Source organism: Panthera onca, chromosome A2, assembly GCF_046562875.1.
Source record: "Panthera onca isolate mPanOnc1 chromosome A2, mPanOnc1 haplotype 2, whole genome shotgun sequence".
Classification (NCBI taxonomy): domain Eukaryota; kingdom Metazoa; phylum Chordata; class Mammalia; order Carnivora; family Felidae; genus Panthera; species Panthera onca.
Window position 1 is genome coordinate 79,714,301 of NC_138340.1, and position 25,617 is coordinate 79,739,917.

Consider the following 25,617-nt stretch of genomic DNA (forward strand, 5'->3'; position numbering starts at 1 on the left):
TCTCAGATAAATGCTTATAGTTTTCCAGTACACTTTAAAATACCTTAAAATATCTAGTACACATTACAATTTTAATGAACTTCTCTCCTTGAGAACTCAGTTACTTTAATGAACCCAGACGACACAGGGGACAACCGAAATATGATCCCGTTGTAACGATGATTAATCTGTAATGATTCTCTGAGATTGCATCATGCTAGTAGAAGCCCTATGGAAGGGAATGCTTTCCTTTGATATTATTAAAAGAAGCATAAGCAACCCATGGGTTTTACACACAGCTATAGGTGCTTCTGAACCTTGAGAGGTCTCTGCTTGCTGCCCTGGAGATGGTCTTGTTTGATAGAATTCAAAGTCAGGTGTGTCGGTCCATAATTCCACTTCTCTAGCATTCTTCACTCTGAATATTTTTCTGTGTAAAATTCACAAAGCTCAATGCCTGGGGTTTCCAGTAAGATCTATGAAAGGTGCTAGCTGGGATGGGGGAGAGGAAGGAGTAGGTGTGAGTTGTAAATAAATGAATGAGAACAGGGTAATGGGTTGTGCAAAGTGGCTATGCACATGGAAGAGAAGGTAGTGATGAGGGAGCATAAGGCAGGCTGAGGACAAAGCACAAGCTAACTCCCCACCCCCCAACCACAGTGAGATATGTGTGATATTCCTCAGTCACTTCTGACTGTCCAAGAACAAAGGAGAGGAAAGAAAACAAATAGTCAACTGATAGAGATCACAGTCATACAGGATGTGAGTCTCCATCAGTTTACAAATGTCTTAGTAAATTACAAGAAAAAGACAATCTTATCAATCGCCAAATCTCCAGAAACCTGTAGACTCAGTTTCCTGGAATCCCAACATCACTGTCCCCTCATGTGGGGAACAAAAGTAAGAAGGAAATGGTAGGTAAAATCAAATTTCTTTATAATCTGCAAATACTGGAGGCAAATTCGGAGTATAACATTTCTCCAGGAACTCCCTACTATCTTAATGTTAATGCCTTACTAGAGGGAAAACAACCTTAGCCTGACAATAGCAAGGCCTCCAGTATCTTCTGAGTCCTCTTTAGCATATGAAAGTCCCTTTGGAGGCCTCCCTTTTGCCCTTACCCCCCCAAGTCCAAAGTGTATAATCAGTCACTCTTCACAACCCCAGTGCAGCTCTTTCTGCCCATAGGTCCTATCCCCGTGCTTTAATAAAATTCCCTTTTGCACCACAGGCACCTCAAGAATTCTTTCTTGGCTGTCAGCTCCAGACCCTCTCATCACTCTAAAATCCCATCAGTAGGATATGGAAGTGACAGGGCCATATATGTGTGATGCAGGGGAAGAGGGAGGCAAGAGGGTTGTCCTCACTTTCTTGATGTTTGCAAATAAATATATCCCTGATTTCATGACAGAAAGCCTGCTTTGGTGTGAACTATTTCTTGGCATCCAGGAACCGGTGATTCTTCCTTTCCCTGGCTCTAAGCTGTCTAAATTGGCTTTATGACATCACAGTGGGCTGGGAAGAGAGCAGACCACGGAGGTGGGCTGGGGCTGGGGGTGGGGGTGGGTAAAGGCTTTAATCAGCCTCCAGAGCACCGATACCCAAGCCTGAGGAGGAGAAGGACGCTTCCTGTAGGATAGGCATCTCCCTGGGAAGATCCTGAGGCTTCTTGTAAGAAGGAACATCTGGAGGCAATCTTACAAGGTTCCTGTCTACACCTTGCCATTTGGGGTCTAACCTGTCTAGGGGCCGGCCAAGATGAGTCATTCATCACCAACCCTTCTTGGATCTGCTGTGATCTTGGGTCACTCATATCCTCCATGCGACCAAATCCCTCATTGGATCCCTCACTAGCCTTACCATTGATTGTTCAACCTTTCCTTCTGAAGCTCTCTTCTTTGTTGACTATTGTTAGCACTGGAACTACACTCCCCACCAGCAGTGTCAACGCTGGGCAGGGAGCTGAGGAGTGAACGGGAAATGAGAGAAGCCACAGAGCCAGGCTGGACTAGGAGGAGGCCAGTGAGGCTCATAGGGTAGAAGATTTACGACCGAGCGCCTCCTGACATTTTGCACATGAGATGCCTCAATTTGCCTTCTCCTCATGCGGGCTGCTGATCATGAGGCGTCCTGGGAATATGTGTTTGGAGTCTGAGTTACTTGGACATTACTAACGCTGTGTATTTTTTCTTCCTAGTGCACGACACCACCATGCAACAGGAACCCCAGGGCACTTGAGAATTCTGCAGACTGCAAGGCTAAAAATAACCAGCATATTCCTTCTGGTGGTGACCGGAATACAAACACTCCCCACACCATAACAGGAAAACACTTTGCTGGGAGTGGTAAAATTAGAATGCCACCATAATAACTTAACTAGGATGCACAGTGAGGAATCTCCCACCTGAAGGCTGGGAAAGGGTTGGCCCTCCAGACAGATTTGGGGAAACCAGCAGGTGGAAGAGGATAAAAGGCAGGGTTTTCCTCTCTGGATGTGGCCATTACTCGTTCAGACCAACGACTATGAGATACCAGGGTAGTTTGCAGAATTCCGTGGAAGCCCTAGTGTGGTTACACTGTGATCTTTGCTTTGTAAAACATCGGTTTTTCCCCCTTTTTTCCGGAATTTTGCTAACATTTCCCATGCACCATGGCTATTGCATAGCTCAGGGGAGGCAATTTAAAAGATATCATATTCTCCCAGGTTCGTACAGAACAGAACTGAATAAATAAGCCATTCAACGCTGCTTTGGATCTTTGTTCAGTCGGGTTTGTCCTTGTAACACGTCATGGGCTCTGAGTTGCCCATGTTCCATTTCTAAAGGGCTCTTTGCAAATCCTTTTCGAAGCTGTCATTTGAATCGCTGCTCATGAGAGCGGCATTTATAATGGCCACATTGTCCAGACTATCTAAATGCTGCGTTGTTGAATTTTCTATGTGTTTGCGGGCTTTGAAAGGTCTCCTGTGGTCCGCTTCTGCTGATTGTTCCTATCAACCTATTCAATTAGGGCCCGGAGCCCCCACCGTCAGGAGAGCTGGGGGGCAGCCTGTCTGAATGAGAAAAACGCTTGGTGGGAGCGGTCAGGCTTTAGTAGAACGGCTTGCTGAATCTTTGTTGTGAAAATGAGGAAGGGAGGCATTCCAGGCCATTTTTTCTCATTGGCTATAGAAGCTTTGCCATTTCTTCCCGCTCCATTGTTTCAAACTGCACCCACCTCTAAGAGAGCCTTCCAACATCCTTCCTCTCGGGGAGGCTGAAACAGCCCCCTGGACATAATATGTCACTATCTGTGTCCGCAGGTGCTCTCCACGTGATGTGCTCCATGGTGGGCACATTAAAGATGGCTGCAGATTCTTTACCTTTTTTCTCATTGAGAGGTGGCCTCTATGTTCCCCTCCCTTTGAATCTGGGCTTTAAGAGTACTGGCGGTTTATTTTTTGTCGTAGTGGCAAAAAAACACATAAAATAAAACTCCCCATCTCAATTGCTTTGAAGTATACAGTTCGGGAGTGTGGAGTACCTTCACATTGTTGTGAAACAGATCTCCAGAACGTTTCCATCTTGCAAATCTGAAACTCGACACCCATTAGACAACAGCTCTTCTTTTCTCCCTTCCCCTATCCTTCAATAACTGCCATTTTCTTCTTCTTCTATGAACTGGACCACTTTAGATAGCTCCTACGAGTGGAATCATACAGTATTTGTCTTGTTGTGACGGGTTTATCTCACTAGCGTAAGGTCCTTAAGGTTCATCCATGTTGTGGCATGTGGCAGGATTTCCTTTGTTTTTAAAGACCGACTAATATTTCATTGTATGTATATGCCACAATTTATCTATCTACTCACCTATTGATGGATATCTGGGTTGTTTCATCTTTTGGCTACTGTGAATTTGTGCTGCTGTAAGCAGAAAGAATTGGGGGTCTCCGGAAAAAGAAAGATGAGACCTAGCTTTTGAGGGGGTTCAAGATAGCCCCCCCCCCCCCGAATGTGCCATTTTGGCATGGGGATTATTTTGAGCTGAAGACACTTGAGACTCTGTAGGCTCAAGAGAACATTTTGTCCCTTCCTTAACCACTCAGAATCTAAATTGGGGGTCTTTCCCAGAATAAGCGTTTTTGTGTTTTTTTTTTAAATTTTTTTTTAATGTTTATTTATTTTTGAGACAGAGAGAGACAAAGCATGAATGGGGGAGGGTCAGAGAGAGAGGGAGACACAGAATCAGAAGCAGCCTCCAGGCTCCGAGCCATCAGCCCAGAGCCCGATGCAGGGCTCGAACTCACAGACCGTGAGATCGTGACCTGAGCTGAAGTCGGACACTTAACCGACTGAGCCACCCAGGAGCCCCAGAATAAGCTTTTTTAACATAGATCAATTTTATCTGAGTGACCCATCTGTATGGTCACTTAAGGCAAACATCTAATTACCAAACATCTGCTCCTTCTTATTGCCCTGTATGCATATTCCTCGGATATTCCAGGCCCCTACCCCCTTCTCCTTAGTTCAGAATGACACACACCCCATTATGCCTGACTGTCTTTGGGATTTCCATGTCTATGTGGATCCCTGAGCATACATCTATGAAATTTGATTTTGTTGATGTGGATTCCCTGCATATGCCTATTAAATTTGATTTTCTCCTGTTAATTTGTCTCATGTCAACTTGATTTTTGGTCCAGCTAGAATGACCTTTGAGGGGACAGGAATTCTTGCTCCTGACACTTTCATGACATAATAAAAGTCATTTTAGACCCCTAACTATTTTGTAATCTATGCTTGACCAGCACTACCTGCCCAAGCATTCTTGCAGAACTTTCTGGGTTATGTTAAAATTGTAGAAAAATAGACTTTAGTAGTTGATGATTTTAAGGGAACAAAAGAATGTAAAAACAAACAGCCACTACCAGGCCAGGAGAGAACCTAAAAAAATTAACCTAACACACATTCTTGAGTTGTTTTTTTGCAGTATTTAAACTCCTTTGAGGACTTGGAACACTGGACTAATTCCAGTCAGAGAATTAATGATGTGGACCCTTGCTGGTCTTGCGATTTCAATCACCTAGGACTTGGACTCTGTTAACCTAGGGTAACTTTTGACCCAATGCCATATGGACCACCCCTTTGCGAAGTCCTTCCGTGCACATACCCTTGGCTTAAAACGTCTCCAATTTTGTTGTTCAGGGAGATACTACTTTGGGAAATATCCCTGGTGCTCTTGTTGCAAGTACAACCCTTCCTTTTCTCCTCTTTGGCTTTGGTTGTATCCTTTGGCTCAACACCTACCAAAAAGCGACACCAGTTTTGGGGTATAGTGCTATAAATATGGATGTACAAATACCTCTTCAAGACCCTGCTCTCAATTCTTTTGAATATATACCCAGAAGTGGGATTTCTGGATCATAGGGTAGTTCTATTTTTAACTCTTGGAGGAACTTCCATACTGTTGAGCTATCTTACAATCCTACCGAGTGCATAAAAGTTTCAATCTCCTCATGTTTCTCTGACACTTATTTTCTATTTTTTTTTTTTTTTTGGACAGCCATGTTAAAAATAAAACCACAGGCCCAAAATGGCATCAGTTTTTTAAAAATGTTTATTTATTTTTGAGAGAGAGAGAGCATGGGCGGGGGAGGTATGGAGAGGGGAATGGACAGAGGATCCAAATCAGGCTCTGCACCAACAGCAGAGACCCTGATGTGAGGCTTGAGCTCAGGAACCCATGAGATCATGACCTGAGCTGAAGTCCGATGCTCAACTGACTGAGCCACCCAGGCGCCCTGGCATCAGTTAGGTTAAGGCCCCAAGTCAGTAAACCAAGAATTAATACTTCATCTAATTGCAGTTTTTTTTTCATTAAAGATTTTATTTTTGGGGGGGCACTTGGGTGGCTCAGTTGGCTGAGTGTCTGACTCTTGATTTTGTCTCTGGTCATAATCTTATGGTTCATGGGTTCACAAGCCCTGGGATGGGCTGTGTGCTGACAGCATGGAGCCTGCTTGGTATTCTCTCTCCCCCCCCCCCCCCCCACTTTCTCAAAATAAATAAACATTAAAAAAATAGATTTTATTTTTAAGTAATATCTATACCCAACATGGGGCTTGAACCCACAACCCTGAGATCAAGAGTTGCACACTCCACCAATTGAGCCAGCCAGAAGCCCCAACCTAACTGCAATTTTAACCTTTAATCAGTCAACATGGGAATTGCCTGTCAGCAGAAGGGAATTTACTGATAGACCCCCTCTGTTCCCGTTAGGAAGGTGACCTTGCCTAAAACAATGGATTCTTTGCTAATAATTTCCTTTTTCCTGCTCTCTCTCTTTAAAAACATTTTCTTTTCTGTACACTTTGGAGTTCTCCTCTACTTGCTAGATGAGATGCTGCCCAACTCATGAATCGATTAATAAAGACAATTAGATCTTTAAAATTTACTCAGTTGAATTTTTGTAATTCAACAGTAGCTATCCTAATGGGTGTGAGGTGATATCTCATTATGGTTTTGATTTGCAGTTTTCTGAGCATTAGTGATGTTGAGCATCTTCTGAGTACTGGCAAGTTTTTTTTTGTTTTTTTGTTTTTTAATGTTTATCAAGTGGGGAAGGGGCAGAAAGAGAGGGAGAGAGAGAGAGAATCCCAAGCAGGCTCTGTGCTGTCAGCACAGAGCCCGACGCGGTGGTGGTGGGGGGGGGGCTTGAACCCACCAACCGTGAGATCATGACCCGAGGTGAAGTCGGATGTTTAACCAACTGGGCCACCCAGGCACTCCTTTCCAACGAAACTCTGACAAAGTTTTAAGCCGCTAAGTTTTGGGAGAGTTTGTTAACACAGCAATACATAACTGGAACAGCGGGCAAAGCCCTTTCTCCAGTTGTGGTTTAGATTTGCTGTATTAAGTATGCTGTAAATGACACGTGTGGCTGGACGGCAGGCACAATACTCACAGGTCAGAGAGAGTCCTGCCATCTTTGACTTGTTTTTTCCTTCCTGACACTATTTCTAGAGAAGCAATACCTCAAACCCCAACCTCCAGTTTATTGTTCTATCCATAGGCTCTCTTTGGGCAATCATTAGTTTGTCCCTCAACTGGTCTAACTGCAGGGGGTTTGAATTTGTGAAGGTAAATGCATGCTCACAACATACTCTGGGGCTGAATTCAGAAAAAAAATCTAATACTGATTTTGGTTGCCGTTTGATTACCACTAACTTTGTAAGTGATTAGAGGGTTTGAGTTTGTTAGAATTGTTTGCTGTGTAATTGACCAGTGGGTTGATGAAAACCAGGGTCTAATTCATCTTTACTTGCATGCCACCCTCCCACTCATCAGCCTCTACCAGGACAGTCCCTAACCCTGCCTGCAGTGCTGCAGGAACACAGCTGGATAGGAAGCCACCTGCCAGTTACCAGTCTATCCATGCTCTCTAATGTCTTCTTACTCTAACCGGACAGGCAACACCAGTCCTTCTTTCTGGGTGCTATAATTTACTTTGCATCCAAATTTTTATTTGGGATTGAGCTAGTGCATGTGGCTGTGTCTGCCTGGAGGCATCTGTAGTTTTAGTGATCGCTACTGAGGCAGAGGGATGGGGAGCTGGGAGAAAGGAAAGAAGGAAAAGGTACAGGAGTTGCCCCTCATCCGTGGTTTTACTTACTGTGGCTTCCATTTCTTTGGAAGCAGATGACTGCCCTCTGACATAGGGTCAGGAGGTCAATCACGGCCTAACACTGGGTCACAATGGCTGCGTTACTCATGTCACTTCATCTCATCATGTGGGCATTTTACCAGTTTTCATCATCACAAGGAGGATGAGTACAGGACAACACGATACTCTGAGAGAGACCACATTCACATAACTTTTATGATGTGTATTGTTATAATTATTCTATTTTATTACTGTTGTTAATCTCTTACTGTGCCTTATTTATAAACTTTATCACAGATATATAAAATTAGGAAAAAACATATATATGTATTTGAGGGTTTGATACTATCTGTGGTTTCAGGCATCCACTGGGGGTCTTGGAACATAACCTCTGCAGAGAAGGGTGTGTGTGGGGGGGGACTACTAAATTATAATCTTTGGCTCTTTTCAGGTAGGAGCACTGACTGTTTACCTTTTTAGAACAGAAAGCAAGATACAAAATGGAAATAACTTACTCCTGAAGTTACCACTCTCCCTGTTAGAGTTCATTCTGGTTTCTTTCTGTTATATTGATAGTTTGTTTGCTTCACAGAACTGCTCACAATCTAACTATCCACCTATTTTCTTGTTTCCTATTCTTCTCTCCTCCCCCCATATTAGAATGTGAGCCCAGGCTCTCAGGACCTCCTCTGTCTTGCTCACCAGTGTACCCGTAGCTCTTAACTCAGAGCCTGATCTATGACAGGTGATCAGTAAATACTTCTGAGCCAATTATGAAGGGAGATTTCAAAATGCAGCCAGCAAGCCTTCAGGAGGCCAAAAGGGAGAAGGAATTTGTGCATCGCAGGAACCATGAATCGCAGGAACCATGAACTTCTTGCCAGCCGCAAGCCCTCAGCCTGGACTTAACTCCCTCCTCACCATGAGACCTGAATCCTGAGCATGCTTCCAAAAGGGACCAACTAATCGACTGGTTTCCATCCTTCATTTGCACATCATCCCAACCAATCCTAGTTAACCTACTCTCAATCTCTGTTTTGTATAGAAGACCTGAATGAGAACTGGACCTATGACCTTTAGGCTTTACAATTCTGCCCCTTCTGTTGTACCTCAGAACAAGAGTCAGGTTTCCACCCGAGTCTGTGTCTCCTGAATTGCAATTCTAATGCCCACATAAATGCTTGTTGGCTTAAATCTTCAGGGAATTCTTTCTCGGTCGACACAATGGAGAAGTTAAGAAATAGGAAAGGACTCCTCTGTCCCTGCTAATAATCCAAGTCAGTGCTTCTCAAACTTCAATATGGCTAAGAATCACCTGGTGATCTTGCTAAAAATGCAGGTTTTGATTCAGTACACCTGGGGTTTATAAAGCCTGAGACTCTGCGTGTCCAACTATCTCCCAGGTGATGCCAAGTGACCCCCTGAGTCAGAAACTATGCCCCCTTCATCTCTGTATTCCCAGCTTAATGAGGCGCTCGGTAAACCATAGGTGCTCAAACACTGTTTGTTAAAGAAATGAATAAAACCAGACCAGGCACAGGAATCTATGAAAAACCTGGCCAAACAAATCTTTAGCGACTGGCAGAGGTACTCAGTGACCTGCAACCTCAGTGTGGACTTTTAGAGGCTTTCCATTCCTTCCGGCACCATGAAGGAGCAGAGGTGTGGGAGGGGCCCTCTCCTCCTGGGCCCTGAGCCCGCAAGATAGAGATTTTAAAACTCAGCTGTAAATATACATTTATGTGTGTAAAGAGGTATCTGGGAAATCAAAAACGTACAATCTGAGACAGTCCTACCACATTTCCTTCCTTTCTTCCCCTAGATTCTTAAAACAAAACACCTTTATATTCTCTGCCTTTCTTGCTATCTCTTTTTTTAATTTCCTACCTCCTTTTCGATACGACATATTGATTTTAACACAGGAAAGATATTTGCTAAAACTGTTCTCTTGGCCAAGATCTTCTTGGCTGAGGAGGGGCAGAAAGTGGCGTAAGGATCAGGTGCTGATAATTCTGTGCTATTCTTGTAGTTGGACTTTGATATCAGGCACGAGGCTTTCCTGTGTGACCTTTTCTAGGAACTAATTCATGAGAAGGAATTTTGATTGTTAATTCACAAACATTTCTTTTTTTCCTCTTCTTGGCCCCATAAAGAAATACCGTAGATTTATTACACACCAAGAAAACAGGCACAATTCCTCGGTAGATGTGTTGACGATAGAATGTTTGTGTTGATGTATTAATCCCAATAATATTCACCGTCCAGTTTTAACATGGAGCCATTCCATATTGTATACAGGCTGAAAGGCTTTTACTAATCAAGCCCCCCAAAAATATGCCTGGCAGAGTAAGAGTGAAGCATCCTGAATTCTCAGTGCACTTCACAAGAATACACCTGGTGTCAATCTTTAAAAAAATTTTTAAAAATGTTTATTAATGTTTATTTACTTTTGAGAGAGAGAGAGAGACAGAGCATGAGCAGGGGTGGGGCAGAGAGAGAGGGAGACACAGAATCCGAAGCAGGCTCCAGGCTCTGGGCTGTCAGCACAGAGCCCGTTGCGGGGCTCAAACCCGCAAACCGTGAGATCATGACCTGAGCTGAAGTCGGATGCTTAACTGACTGAACCACCCAGGCACCCCATAACCTGGTGTCAATCAATATTAATGTGCCATCCCCAGTTTAGCAACTTTTATGGGATCTTCTGAAATTTTTCATGATTGGTTAGCCTTTCCATTTTATGACCTAGCTCATGACTAACACTTCACTATGTGGTCATGACATCCCTTAAAAATATAAACAAAAGCAGGGTGCCTGGTGGCTCAGTCAGTTGAACATCTGACTCTTGATTTTGGTTCAGGTCATGAGCTCACAGTTTTGTGAGTTTGAGCCCCACATTGGGCTCTGCTCTGACAGTGCGGAGCCTGCTTGGGATTCTCCCTCTCTCTCTGCCCCTCCCCTGCTCACGCTGTCTCTGTCTCTCTCAGAATAAATAAACTTAAAAAGTAAATAAATAAATAAAAGCAAAACCAAATTGAGTATTACCACACATGAAACTGCAAATCATGCAATCCAACTATGTGTTGGCTTCACAAAATAATAAATTTGTCTCTGTTGACGTTGAATATTCAGCCTCACACACTTTCCTCTAAGCTGCTTCTCCTTCCTGTTCAGGGAAAGACTGATAATTTGTATCATTTTCCTGTTCTTTGCTTCTGTCCATACTTCTCTTCCCTGAGGTGTGCTTGCTCTCTCTCTCAAGCTCAGATTCACAGGTGTTCTCTTCTCCAAACACTATCTTGAGAGTCAACTGGCCTTCCTTGATAATATAAATTTCCTCATTTTCTTGGAGGCATATTGTTTATTGATTAAATGTATGTGTTCTGAAGCCATTTTCTCTAGCTTTGAATTCTAATTCCACCGTCTACTGGTTCGGTAATTTTAGAGAAGTTCCTTAATCTTTTTGTACTTCATTTGAAGGCTGTCCTGACCAGAATGACCGACCAAGATGATGCTTATAAGGTTTTTAGGACTTAATGGGCAAACTGTGCAAACAGAAAGAGCTCAGTAAATGTTGGCAGGTTGTTTTTTTTTTTAATGCACAATAGTTGGGGCACCTGGGTGGCTCAGTCGGTGTAAGTGTCTGACTTTGGCTCAGGTCATGATCTTATGGTTCATGGATTTGAGCCCACATTGGGCTCTGTTAGCACAGAGCCTGCTTTGGATCCTCTGTCTCCCTCTCTCTCTGCCCTTCCCCCTCTCTCAAAAATAAACATTAAAGAAAATGCACAATAGTATAAGTAGCACTCTGTCATTCCAGAAATACTATACACACACACACACACGCACACACATGCACACACACACTAACCAACAGTAAATCCTGTAAGCAGTTACTTTTCCCTGAAACAAGATGGCCCCAGGGTTCAGACTGGGGACGATGGCCACAGACTGTCTGGGTGTGGACTACAACTTCACTACCTATTGGCTCTGTGACCTTGAGCACAGGATCTGGCTTCATTTCCTCATGTGTACAATGAAGGTAGACAAGCCTTGCATACAGAGCCGTTGTGGGCATGAAATAAGTTACCACATGGTGAGTACCATGTTAAGTATTTGCACTGTTAGTTGTTATTGCAATTGTTATTGCTGCGAAGTGGAGTTTTACTGGGTCCCCACCTAGCCCCTCTACTTTTCTTAGAGGATTTTGAAATCTTGCAATTGCAAATTTTCTGTGTCTGAAACGTGTGTAAATCTTTTTAGAAACCAAATAAGGCTCTTGACAGCTTTAGGACTCAGGAATGTCTTTCTCAAGGACGGGAGCCATGTCTCTGAAATGTAAACAGCAAGGGCGAGCACTGTCCTGTCTCCCGGTTTCTGTGGGGGTAGCGGGCCTACCTCAGCAGCACCTGCTATACGTTGCAGAACTACCTCTGTCATAAAGGGGAGCTTGTTTTTCCTGTGCATAAAACCAGTTAATACAGATGGTCACCCTCAATTAACCAGCTCAATCTAGGGTGAACCATCTATAATCAGTGGTCTTGAGGACTACTCACTGTTTATCCTGACACCATGCATGTAATGGGTTGCATCTGCTTGGCTACATAAAAAGGTGAAATTTCACTCTGTCTTCGCAACCTCTTAGCAGGCTACATGTGCTGTGTGTCACATTCCGGTTTAATGCTTATTCAGTAGTAAAACCCTTTTTCTTTTTCTACTACGGTTATGGAGAAATTTTCTGGGTTGGGGGAAGATTTTGTTTTTAAATATATTACCTGAATGACATATATTGATATGTCCATATTTGGGCATCAGATTGCTTTATTTAATGCCTGTACTCTTTTAGCACAGAATTTATAAGAGGGAAGGGACTATTTTAAATGTTTTATTTATTTTTGAGAGCAAGAACGTGAGCAGGGGAGGGCCACAGAGAAAGGGAGACAGAGGATCCTAAGTGGGCTATGTGCTGCCAGCAGAGACCCCAATGCAGGGCTCGAACTCACAAACTGTGAGATCATGACCTGAGCCGAAGTCAGAGGAGGGGACTATTTAAAAAAAATTCTTAGGGGCGCCTGGGTGGCCCAGTCGGTTGAATAACTTTAGCTCAGGTCACGATCTCACGGCTCGTGGGTTCAAGCACCACATTGGGCTCTGTGCTGATGGCTTGGAGCCTGAAGCCTATTTCGGATTCTGTGTCTCTCTCTCTGTCCCTCCTCCGTTCACACACTCTCTCTCTGAAAATAAATAAATAAAACATTTAAATAAATAAACAAATAAATATTCTTAGAGAGTGCTAAAATCAGTGTTATCAGAAGGGATTTGCTAATTATTACCTAATAAAACTGAACTGATGCTCTCTTGTCTTCTTTCATACTAATCTACAGGCTTCTGTGAAATTATGGTAAGGCACCACTCTTCAACACCTCTCGCTTGTTCTTCAGGATATGGACCTATGGGCTTGAGTGAGACTTTAGCAGGCAGAGAGTTCAGGATCACAAGGCTTTACATTGTCATTATTACCACAAATAATAGCCCTGATCCTAATTATCCATGTGGGTTTTTGCTGTACTGAAATAAGACATTCAAGTATGATGTAAGCTTCCTCTCTAGACCAAAGGGAAGTAGGCTGTGGAGTCTAGAAGGCAATCAAGGTCTAATCAAACATGCATACGTGCATACACACACACACACACACACACACACACACACACACACACACACACACACACACATTCCACCGTCCCCTTTAGAGAAGTAGCCAAGAATGAACGCATTTAGTAAATATGTGATCCATCACTGATTGGCTGACATCAGTTAGCCGTGAATGACAGAATGGTAAGGGAGAGCCACAGATCAGTTGGGTTGTAGAGTTTAAGGGCTTTCTATAATGCAGAACTGAATAGGTCGTGCTCTGTTTAAAACTTTTCAGGGGAGACTCTTTGCTAATGGAATGGATCTTGTAGCTCAACATCACCCACAAGGCCTTCCATGGCCTTTCTTCACAGCTCCAACCTCCCCTCACTGGTTCCTCACCTCAGACTGTGCTCCCCTCACTTAATGTGACCTGCAGGCCTCAGAATGGATCCTCCTGGCTTTCATCCCTTCTGCTGGAAATGCCCTCCCTCCATTTTCAAGCTGCTGAACACCCTCTCATGTTTCAAACCTCATTTCAAGTCGCTTCCCTGGAAGGCCCACAGGGTGCCTCAATCATCCCTTATCAGAGCCTAGTCCTTCAATACAGTGGGCACTGTGAGTGCAAAGGCCACTGCTGGTGAGCCTGTGTCCCAAACACCCAAGCAGGGTTCAGCATATAATAGACGCTCAGCAAACTTCTGGTGCTTCTTTATCCTTTCCTTCCCTCTTTCATTTCTCTCCTCCCTCTCTCCCTCCCTTCCTCCCTCTCTCCTTCCTTCCTCTTAGAGAGAGAGAGAGAGAGATAGAGAGAGAGAGAGAGAGAGAGTCTTAAGCAGGCTCCACATTCAATGCAGAGCTTGACAGGGGGCTCGATAAGATGACCTTGGGATCATTACCTGAGCTGAAGTCAGGAGATGGACACTCAACCCACTGAACCACTCAGGCACTCCAAACCTCTGGTGCTTCTAGAAAAGAGCCTTACGCATAGTTATGGAACGAATCATGTCCCCCAAAGTTCACATGGTGAAGCCTTAACTTCCAAATGTGACTATATTTGGAGATAGGGCCTTTAAGCAGGTAATGAGGGTTACATGGGGTCACAAAGATGGGGCTCTGATCCAATAGGAATGGTGTCCTTTTAAGAAAAGAAAGTGACACCAGAGGCATGAACTGCATAGAACAAGGTCATGTAGGGCACCTGGGTGACTCAGTCAGTCGAGTGTCCGACTCTTGGTTTTGGCTCAGGTCATGATCTCATGGTTCGTGAGATCGAGCCCACAATGGGCTCTATGCTGACAGTGCCGAGCCTGCTTGGGATTCTCTCTTTCCCTCTCTCTCTGCCCCTCCTCCACTTGTGTGTGCTCTCTTTCTCAAAATAAATACATAAACATTAAAAAAAAAAAGAACAAAGGCCATGTGAGGACATAACAAGAAGATGGCCATCTGCGAGCCAAAGAGAGAGGATTCAGGAGAAATCAAACCTGCTTGCACCTTTGATCTTGGACTTCCAGGCTCCAGGGCTGTGAGAAAATTGCTGTTGTCTAAGCCACCCACTCTGTGGTACTTTGTTATGGCAGCCCAAGCTAAGACAAGTATCCACAAATCCATCCTTTTGTTTTTCTTTGTTGGCAGGTAAGCACTCTGAGGACCAAGGAGATAAAATTTGCCCAAAGTCATCCAGCTAGTTAGCTGAAGACCTGGATTAGAATTCTGGGCTAGGGGCGCTGGGGTGGCTTAGTCAGTTAAGCTGGTTAAGCGTCCTATGTGGGCTCAGGTCTTGATCTTGCGGTTCCTGAGTTGGAGCCCTGCACCCAGCTTGCTGCTGTCATTGTGGAGCCTGTTTCAGATCCTCTACCCTACCCCCACCCCGCCCCTTTTCTGCTCATTTGTCTGTCTCTAGAAAGAAAGAAAGAGAGAAAGAAAGACAGAGAGAGAGAAAGAAGGAAAGAAAGAAGGAAAGAAAGAAGGAAGGAAGGAAAGAAAGAAAGAAAGAAAGAAAGAAAGAAAGAAAGAAAGAAAGAAAATGAATGAATTCTGGGTTACACTAGTGTTCTTTCTCCACTAGGTTTTCTGTTTTTTTCCAGAGGAAAACTTTTTTCAAGTTACTCTTTTAGGAATTCCAGTTCTAAATATGAAACAGAATTGAGGTCAGCTGCCTCCGCCTAGGGCTCAGAAGCCACCCTTCCCAGGTTTTCCCCTACTTCCCCGCCCTCCTCTGTATTGTACCTCAGCAGCTCTCTAAGGATTCATGGAATTGAGTTTGAAAACTATTGCTGTACCCCCATCCTGCCTCAATTACATATACAAAATCATAAACCTTCCCAATTCACCATGTTCTCTCACACAGACATAAAGCATTAAAAACCTGATGTGAAGTAGCAAAGCCGCCTGGGTCAGCAGGGGACAAGGTCAGATGGCACAGAGAGTGATGATTACGGTTCCAGAGAAGGAAAGACCACTGCAATTGATTTGACTCTAACCTAGGGAGATGATAAAGACAACTGCAACAGAGAATATAGAATCATCCAGAAACCAGGTGTGTCCCAACCATGGTCTAGGATCCATGGTCTAGGTTTCAGTAAAGCTGCTTTGGTGATGACTGGGAGAAAAAAAGTCCTATGGCCTTAGAGAGCCCTGCCTCAGACCTGGACTTCTGTAAATGGTGTATGGCCAAGGGCACTGCTTCTCCAGATGTGGCCTCTGGATCTTCTTGGATCTCAATCACTTGGGTATTTGTGAACATGTAGATTCCAGGATCTTGGCTTGACTTAATCCCAGGTGATTCTTGTTTACATTCAAGTTTAAGGTTGTTAGCACCTGGGCTTTGGAATCTTCAAAAAGTTGGAATCCTGGGTCAGCCACTTCCTAGATGTGGCCAAGAAATTTTACTTGCCGTAGCTTTGGCTCATTTGTGAAATGGACATTGTACGTATTTTATGGTGGTGTTTGAGAAATCAAGGTCAGCATTGAACACTCAACTGGAAAAGATCTTAGTTCTAAGAAGTGCAAATAGTTTCTAAGCGCTTATTTGGAATTAAGCACTTTAAAATAACTCTTGAGGGTTTTATGGGCACTAAGGATGATCTCCAAGTGCTGGAAATACAACTCCATTTTGGGGAAAGTCTTTGGCTTGGGGGAGGAGGGAATGCCCAACAGATTTAACCCCAGGGGAGGACTGTTTACTGTTTAATGGATGTGATCATAATCTGAGTCAAATCATGTCCCCAGTAAGGACATCTTCCTGAAAAGCCTAGAAATCAACTGTGATCCTTGTTTTCCTGTAAGAGTATTGGCTGGGATTTTAAGGTTTCTCTATGATGATAACAGTTACCTTTACTGAGCACAAACTGTAGGTCAGGCACTGTGCTAAGTACTTTATGCACATTATGGTGTTCAATCTGCACAAGTACCCACAACTGGCAGGTAATCTCATGAATTCCATTTTGCCAATAAGAAAACTAATTCAAGGGTTCTGACCCTGGGTAGTATTGTAAGGATAATAAATAGCAAAGGCAAACAGGATCCTGCTCTGATGTTTTCTTGAGCATCCTACTTTGATATTACTCGCCTAGACAAGTCTGAGTCTAGAGATAGTCTTGCCTGTAGTTCTGTTCCTTTCTCTGCCTTATACAGATGAGACAGGGGTCTCAAATAATACCAGGTTGTGAGCTTGAAGTCCAATAAATGGCATTTAATGAGCATCTGTAAAATATGCTCTGAATATACTATGATAAAAATAGGATAAAGTTGTACACATAAAATTATTTATCATACCAAAAAATCACAAATAACCTTAATGCCACAAATACGAGCTTGGATAAATAAATTGTGGTACTTTCATAGAGCAAGAAATGAATGTAGGGGTACCTGGCTGGCTCAGTTGGTGGAGCGTGTGGCTCTTGGTCTTGTGGTTGTGACTTTGGCCCCGCATTGGGTGTCGAGATTACTTTAAAAATAAAATCTTTATTTTTTATTTTTTTTAATGTTTATTTTTGAGAGAGAAAGAGAGACAGAGTGTGAGTGGGGGAGGGGCAGAGAGAGAGGGAGACCATAGAATCTGAAGCAGGCTCCAGGCTCTGTGCTGTCAGCACAGAGCCTGACTTGGGGCTCAAACACACCAACTGTGAGATCATGATCTGAGCCGACGTTGGACGCTTAACCGACTGAGCCACCCAGGTGCCCCCCAAAATAAAATCTTTTAACAAAATTAAATAAATTGAATGTAGATCTATACTAAATAAGTAACATCCATAACATATTAAATGAAAACAGGTTATTAATAGTGTGATCCTATTTTTGAAAATGAAATATGTTTATGTACACATAGAAAAAAACATGCATCTACCCTATGATATGCTAATTAAGTTCTGAATGATAGATTTAGGATGTTTTTTACTTTCTGTATTGTCTGATTTTTCTTTTTTTTCCCCACAGTGAGCTGAGCATGCGTTATTTTTGTAATTAGGAAAAAATGTGCTATTATCATTTTGAAAATTAAATGCCTTGGAAAGAAAAGGAAACTAAACATTCTGCCGTCTTCAATGTCTCCATGGATTTGTGTTGTTTCTCGAAGAGGGTGATTAGGAGATGGTCTGAAAAGTGAGTACAAAGAAGGGATAGCCATGCGTGTGTTTGTAAGCATGCCTTTTAGCACCTCCACATATCCTCAATGCATTCCTCAATTTATCGCTTAATACATTCCTGTTAAATGAACACGCATTGAAAAGAAAATCTGTGATCGATACACAAAGTATTGCAAAAAGAAGAACATTCTCAGAAGGACTGGAAGAAGTCCTAACAATGGGAAAGAAAAACTTCCCCTTTCTTTTTCTCAGATTCCTGGTAGCAGGATTAGCTTGTATTGCTAATACGAGTCTAGCAGATGGATCCCAGAATCAAGGCAAAGCAGGGCAGGAATTGAAAGTCACTGGGAGAGCTGCACCCCCCTGCCCCCGCCCCACCCTTGGCAGACATTTCCCAACAACCTGTCCACACTATATCTCTTTTCTTCATTATTGTTGCCTTTGGTGGCTGTCAGAGATAGGAGGGCTGAATAATGCTCCCCACAGAATATGCCATTTCTCCTTTGTCCGTTGCTTGTTCACTGTAATAGGACATTATTCTTCCACAGATAGAGAACAGGTTTCCGGATCTTAGAAAGGCTTCCCAACCTCCAACCAGGCTATGATGATTTTATTTGTGATTCAGGGGAATGGCTCTTGGCCAGGACAACAGAATGCCAATCCAGGGATCGTGCAAAACAGACTCTTAAAAACAAACAAAAGAAAACAAACACAAAACTCTTCCAGACTCTTACTCTGGCAGTTGGAGGTCTCTGATAGGAGAGGAAAGTTGGGGTACAAGCAGGCACGGCACCAGATCAGCAGAAAGGATCGACAGATTTGTCTTTATGGCTGCACCAGGTACTTTAGCAATCGTGGTAGACACAGAAATGATCTACCATGGGACATTAAAAAAAAACTTAAATCAACATCCAACGACCACCTACTCTGGTCTGAGGCACTGAGCTGGTGGTGAGCTTCCTGGCGCCTCATCCTGTCCTCACCAGCCAGAGGCAGGAGAGCAAGAGCAGCACCCCCTACAGGCCTTCCTGGGAACCACGTTCAACCTCGATTTCAGCTAAACAATGGAACAAAGTACAAAGGCAGTCATTCCTGCCTAAACCTGGTTGGCTGATGAGGCAGTGTGGGCAGAGTAGGGTTCTGGCTGGTCCTTCTGTGGCCTCTGGCTTGAAATCTCTTCCTTCCTGCTAGCAATATATCTCCGCTCTGGGCAGTGAGGTTCTCACCAGGCAAGTGTTCAGAACGCACTGAGAGAGTGGGGAGGCACCCACTGTCAGTTCTAAAGGGACCAACACAGCCAATTTAGGGGTATCGTTTCAGCCCCTATGTGTAAGCCTCAAGCCAGGAGCGGTGGGCCGGGACTACTCTGGAGGCAGCAATTGAACATTTACCCCTGAGCTCTAAGGGGGTTGTAATGCAGGGAAGGAAGTGGAGGGGGCTCAGATTAAGAAGTAGGTCTAATGGCCCGTGACTACTTAGAGCCTTCCTTAGGGTCCCTGTTCAGCTCTGCAGGGGTAGGGCAAAGGGATGCTTTTGGCACTATTCTGCTGAGCTGTGAAATATTCCTTTTAGATGTTTCCAGAGCCCAAGGACTGAATGAGGAGAGAAGGGAGAAGGCAAGAACACCTTTTGGAAATACAATTAGGATTGCGCCTTCCTAAGAGAAACTGATTGAACTTACGTAGCTTGGAGGTGGGTACAATAAACCAGGTAGAGTGTAGCAGCTTGAATTTTTAAATTTCTATTTTTTCAAGGCACTATGTGCATCTTGTTAGAAAAAATCAAACCATGTGGATGGTCCTGTGATGAGAAGAACTGCCTCACCTCATCCCTTCTCTACTCTTACCGCCTCAAGGAGACACTCTGTTTTCATAGCTTCCAGTTTTAGCACATAGCTACTTCAAAAGTCGAAATAATATGCTAATATCCCCCTATTTATTAATTTGTCATGTTTAGACAATATCTATCGAGTCTCTTCTAGAAAAGTGAGAATTTGGCTCCATTCCTCCTCACCTCTTTTCTCTCCCAATTTTTAGTGGGCTGCCTTTATGAGTTTACATAATATGTATACTTTTGCCTGTTTTTCTTGTTCTGTTTCTGACTTTAGTCAGACTCAAGTCGTCTCCATTTGAGGTGAAGCTATCATGTATTTAAAAAAGAGACAGTCCAAAATGGAGCCACTTGTGCTAAGCCCAAGTCACCAAAGACATGATCCCTAACTTCATTTCAGTTTTGGCCTCTTCTAGGAGTGGAATCTTAAACCTGACAATCTGGAATTAACTGGTCAGTACTGGTGAGGTAATCTGCCTGACAGACCCTTTTTGGCCCCTAAAGAATGGTGATCTTGCCACAAACAATCTACTTGTTGCTAGGAACCTCCTTATTCTGCCTCCTTTTCCCTATAAAAGCCTTTCATATTGTATAGCTCTTCAGAGCTCCTTTCTATTTCCAAGATGGGATGTTGCCTGATTCATGAATCATTGAAGCAAACCACTAATATCTTTCAAAATACTTAATCATGTTTTTTAAAAATATTTTTTAATGTTTATTTATTTTGGAAAGAGAGAGAGAGAGACACACAGTGTAAGTGGGGGAGGGGCAGAAAGAGCAGGAGACACAGAAGCTGAAGCAGGCTCCAGGCTCTGAGCTGTCAGCAGAGAGCCCGACACAGGGCTCCAACTCACGAACCGTGAGATCATGACCTGAGCTGAAGTCGGATGTTTAACTGACTGAGCCACCCAGGGCCTCTGAGATAACATTCTTATAGAATAAGTAAGATGGTCACCTCCCTTCAACTCAGCTATTTCCTACAAAGGAATCATTTTTGCTTTTTGCTTTGCTCTACGGAGCACCTACTGATGTTGCCGCTGGTCGCGGTGACGCCCATCTTTGTGGGCACCATTTATGGCAAATGGCTGCCGGCCCAGCGAGCTTTGCGTGAAAAGAGAAAATACTACAAAATTCTTTAAGACACAGGAAGAAAGCCACAAAGCTGATTCTCCCATCCACAGTTAAATGTTGAGAGTAGTAAGCTGCTTTGTGAGGCTGCCCTCACAAGCAGGGCAGGGGAAGTCTTCCCTTCCCTTGACCCCCCGAGACCCAGGGAGGCCTGAAAGAGTTTTAATGTGATTTCTGGAATGTGCTTAACTTTAAGAGCGGGAGCAGCTGAGCCCCTAGGAGAATCCCATTAATGTAATGTCGCAGTAGAAAAGCTTCCTATTGCCTAATCTCATTAACTCTGTTTTATGTACAGTAAGTGGGTAAAAGCTGAGTTTGTGACTTGGTAATTGTGAACACATAATTTTTGAGTGCTTAGCGGAATAAAGAAGAGCTTTTCATGTGTGCAAAAAGGAGGTCCAGAACTCCAGAAATGACCACTTATTGAAATAGGGAATGAGGGGCGCCTGGGTGGCTCAGGTGGTTAAGAGCCCAATTGGCTGAGGTCATGATTCTGTGGTCCGTGAGTTTGAGCCCTGTGTCGGGCTCTGTGCTGACAGCTCAGAGCCTGAAGCCTGCTTCAGATTTTGTGTTTCCATCTCTCTCTGGCCCCCACCCACTCATGCTGTCTTTCTCTCTCAAAAATAAACATTAAAATAATAATAATAATTAAAAAAAAAAAAGAAATAGGGAATGAAAGTGGGACATGCCTTATCTTCGAGTAGCCACCATAAAATAACCCAAGGGTGAGAGGAAGAGAGGGGCTAGTAACCCCATTCCTTCCTCCAAACTCTCCGAATAAAGAGGACCTTCAATGTAACCTGAAAACCATGTCAGGACCCATCCTTACATCTGTAGTTTTGCTTCATTCATTTAACAAATATTCACTGAACCCAGTTGATATATCAGACACTGTTCTAGGCACTAGGTGGTAGGCAAAAGAGCCTAAATCCCAGTCTCATTGAGCTTACATTCAAATGAGGAGATAAACAACAAGCGACTACATATATACTATAACATATTGAGTAGTTTTAAGTGCTACGAAGAAAAAGAAACCGGGGTAAGAAGAGAGTTGCTCTTTGGGGGCAGGTGGTCAGGGAAGGGTTCTCTGTGCGAAGGGAGAGAACAAGATATTTGAGGGATCTCTGCCTTCCAGGTGGAGCTGTCAGCAAAGGCAAGAGCAGGAGGAAAAGAGGGAAGCCAGGGTGGCTAGAGATGGGTCCACAATGTGGATGGGGCAAGTCCTGTAGGACTCTACGACCACGGTAAGGTAGTTTGATTTTATTTTTAATGTGATCCGAAGTCATTGGACGGTTGAGAAAAGGGAGGGTAGTGATGAGAATTATGCTATAAGACGTTCAAATGTGGCTTTGTGTGGCAACCAGACTGTAGGGGTACAAGTGGAGCCTAGGAAGGCAGGAAGCAATAAAGTGTTCTGGGGGAAAGTTGATGCTGGCGGACAGGCTGGTATTTAGTGGTGGAGGTGGTGAGAAAGGGGTGGGAATAAAGATGCATTCTTTTTTTTTTTTTTTTTTTTAAGTTTATTTATTTTGTGGGGGGAGGGGCAGAGAGAGAGGGAGGGAGAGAGAGAGAATCCCAAGCAGGCTCTGTGTTGCCAGCATAGAGCCCCACACGGGGCTAAGATGCATTCTTAAGGTAGAAAAGCAGGATTTGCTGATAGGCTGAAGTGTGAGTGAGTGAGTGAGAGAGACAGAGAGAGAGAGAGAGAGAGAGAGAGACAGAGAGAGAGAGAGAGAGAGGCAGAGAGATATTGATTGATGGATGGATGACTCCAAAGCTTTTGATCCATTTGGGTGAGTGTGGTGTTATTTATAGAGATGGGGAACACTGGGGGAAACATTATTTTGGAGAAAAGTCAGGAGTGTAGTTCTGTACTTGTTCAAAGTGTGAGCCACTATGAGACATCTAGGTGGAGATAAGAATCTGCAATGAGAAGGATCTAGAATGCAAGGCAGAGGTGAGGACTGGAGATACCATGCTCTAACCCACTGAGCTAACAGGCCCATTTGGAGATTCATATTTAAAACCATTTAGACTTCACTCCGGAGCTGTGAGAGGGAGGGGGGAAGCCCAAGGGCAGGGGTGGATGCCAGACCCACCTTTAGAGGGAGGAGGAGTGGTCTGGGAGCAGCAAAGAGGAACAAGGGCACTACTGCTCTGTTGCAGCTTCATATTAAAAAATTAAACTGAACAGCAAATAAAATTGAAGTCTCAGTCGTGATTGTCTCTGGAACAGAGTGGAAGGGACAGCAGCTGGGGCCTTTTTCCATCAGTGCGTTCTGCCCTTCTGTGAGACTGGAGCACTGAATGCTGTGGAGGGGAGATATTTGAGAGGGTTCTTCCTGTTCCCTCTCCCCTTCCCCTGGCCCCACTCCCCTCCCAAACCTTCCTCAATTTCCCATTCTTCTTCCTTTGCCTTCCACTTCTCTTCCTCCTCTTTTCCCTCCTCTCCAGCAGCCAACAAGCCAGGCACTGAACTCCAGGTGGAGGAGGCTCCACCTGGGCAGGAGGAGGGCGCTCCTACCTCACACACCCTTCCTTTCCGTGTGCATGTGAAGGCTTCCCCTGAGGAAGTGGGTCACAGGTAAGGTCGCTTTTTTTTAAATTTTTTTTTTTTTTAACATTTATTTATTTTTGAGACAGAGAGAGACAGAGCATGAACAGGGGAGGGTCACAGAGAGAGGGAGACACAGAATCTGAAACAGTCTCCGGGCTCTGAGCTGCGGGGCTCGAACCCACAGACCGTGAGATCATGACCTGAGCCGAAGTCGGACGCTTAACCGACCGAGCCACCCAGGCACCCCAGGTCGCTTTTTTTTTTAAGTTTATTCATTTTGAGAGAGAAACAGAGGGAGAGGCAGGGGGAGAGGGAGAGGGAGAGAGAGGGAGAGAGAGAGAGAGGGAGAGAGAGAGAGAGAGAGAGAATCCTAAGCAGGCTGTGCGCTGTCAGTGCAGAGCCTGACGTGGGGCTTGAACTCATGACCGTAAGACTGTGAGACTGTGACCTGAGCCGAAATCAAGAGTCCGATACGTAACCAGCAGAGCCACCCAGGCGCCCCTCAGTTTTCTTTAAACATCCATCCCACGTGGTTCACTAATTGGATATTCGTTAAGGTTTGCAAAATGTCAGAATGCAAATTCTCCTGAAAGGGGTGTTTATTTGTTCTTCACAGTTCAGTGTGAATTACTTTAATCAGATAATCAGCTAATTTCCCTCCTAACAGCTGGTTGAGATCAATCTGCACTTTAACTCTATTTTAAAAAAAGCTCACTAAGAATATGGTGCATAAGATTCAGTTAGGAAATACTAAAACGCACAGTCCTAGGTTCCATCTGGAGAAACTCCAGCTTTGTAGGTCCGGATGATTCTGGCACAGGTGGCTTGTAAGCCACACTGGGAAATCCTGGAACACAGAAGAGTGAATGAACTGTGAGGGGCACAGGGTATTTTTGGCAAGCTGCCAGAATGAAGACCTTTGAACTGACAGAATGAAGTAGGTCTTAGGGTGTCCCTGTGGAAGGACAGAGGAAGGGGAAAGAGACCCCAGTAGGAAGGGAATAGAAGGAAGCTGATGCCTTCTCTCCGATGTGAGCACCTGACCCCACCCTATGACTTCCAGGATGTACTGAGGAAGTGAACACTTAAAACGCATCAGGTACAAGATTGAGTTTTGAGAACTTTCCAGGGCGCCTGGCTGGCTCAGCTGGAAGAGTGTGTGACTCCTGATCTCAGGGTCCTGAGTTCGAGCCCCACGTTGGGGGTATAGATTACTTAAAACAAAACAAATGAACACTTTCCAGGCACGATCTCATTGAATTCTTACCACCTTCATCTGAGGGAAATAGTTTATAATCCCTGTGCACGGATTAAAGAGGCCGCAAAAGTTTTAAGTGGGAGAGCCAGCTCTGTCTGGAATCACCTGTGTCCCAGGTGACTCCAGGTCCACGCGCTTGAGCACAGTGTTGCACTGTTGAAATGTGCAGTCGGGGCACGGAAGCTCAGAGGGAAGGCTGTCATGATCACCTACAGGCTCAGGAGTGAGCAGCAAAGGCTCAGTGACTCGCACGCTCTCCTCTGGCAGCTTTGGCGCCCCCTAGTGGCCCCTAACCTGGTGTGCTGAGAAATTCCAGGGAGAACTTTCACTAAACTAACTGCCTCTGAGCCAAGTCATAACAGAGGGAAACGGGAGGTCTACAGGACAGATACATCAATGATTCTTAAAATACCAGCCTCTCACCTGATCATACACGCCAACCCTCTACTCCCAGCATCTAAGCATTTCCAGGGAGCTTGAGTTAGAGCTATGTTCCCATCCTCTGCCTCCGTGACACATGACACACTAATTTCCAAATTACAAGCCACAGCCTTTTAACCTGATCACAGATGCACACACCTTCCCTCCAACCATTAGGCTCAGAAAACTGGCTTCATTTTCATTAATCAGTGAGGAAAAGCTCCCCAGCTTCTCTACTCTATTAGGTCTCCTTCTATTTTTAACCGAATGTCTGCCAAAGCACTAGTGGGCTAAAAATAGACTTACTTATAATACAATTCATCGTGTACTCAGCTGCCAGGAGGAAGCTTAATTTAAACTTCATCTAAGGTGAAATACCTTTAAGAAACACATTATTTCATGTAACTATTTATTAATATCATTTTTTTTAGGAGTCCTTGACATGAACCCTTTGCTATAGATCTTAGAAATGTAGAGAACTTTAGTCAGGTTTGAAAGAGGTTCCCACAAAACTATTTTGCTATAGTGCTGGCCAAGGTTATAAAATGCTTTGGGAGCTCTTTTCCTTAACTTTAAACTCCTTTGGTGCC

At 44.1% G+C, this 25,617-nt stretch overlaps 1 protein-coding gene and 1 long non-coding RNA gene across 5 annotated transcripts in view; one reads left to right on the forward strand and one right to left on the reverse strand.

The window, feature by feature from the left end:
* The window catches only part of LHFPL3 (LHFPL tetraspan subfamily member 3), a 577,332-nt gene that overhangs the window by 1,915 nt on the left and 549,800 nt on the right, over positions 1-25,617 (reverse strand). The window lies entirely within an intron of this gene.
* Positions 1,510-8,814, forward strand: LOC132679091 (uncharacterized). Of its 2 annotated transcripts, none has more exons than XR_009609962.1 (2): positions 1,510-1,683; positions 8,281-8,814. It is a non-coding gene; the product is annotated as an uncharacterized LOC132679091 (long non-coding RNA). The 2 variants fall into 2 exon arrangements; XR_009609961.3 differs by lacking the exon at positions 8,281-8,814 and adding an exon at positions 2,177-2,726.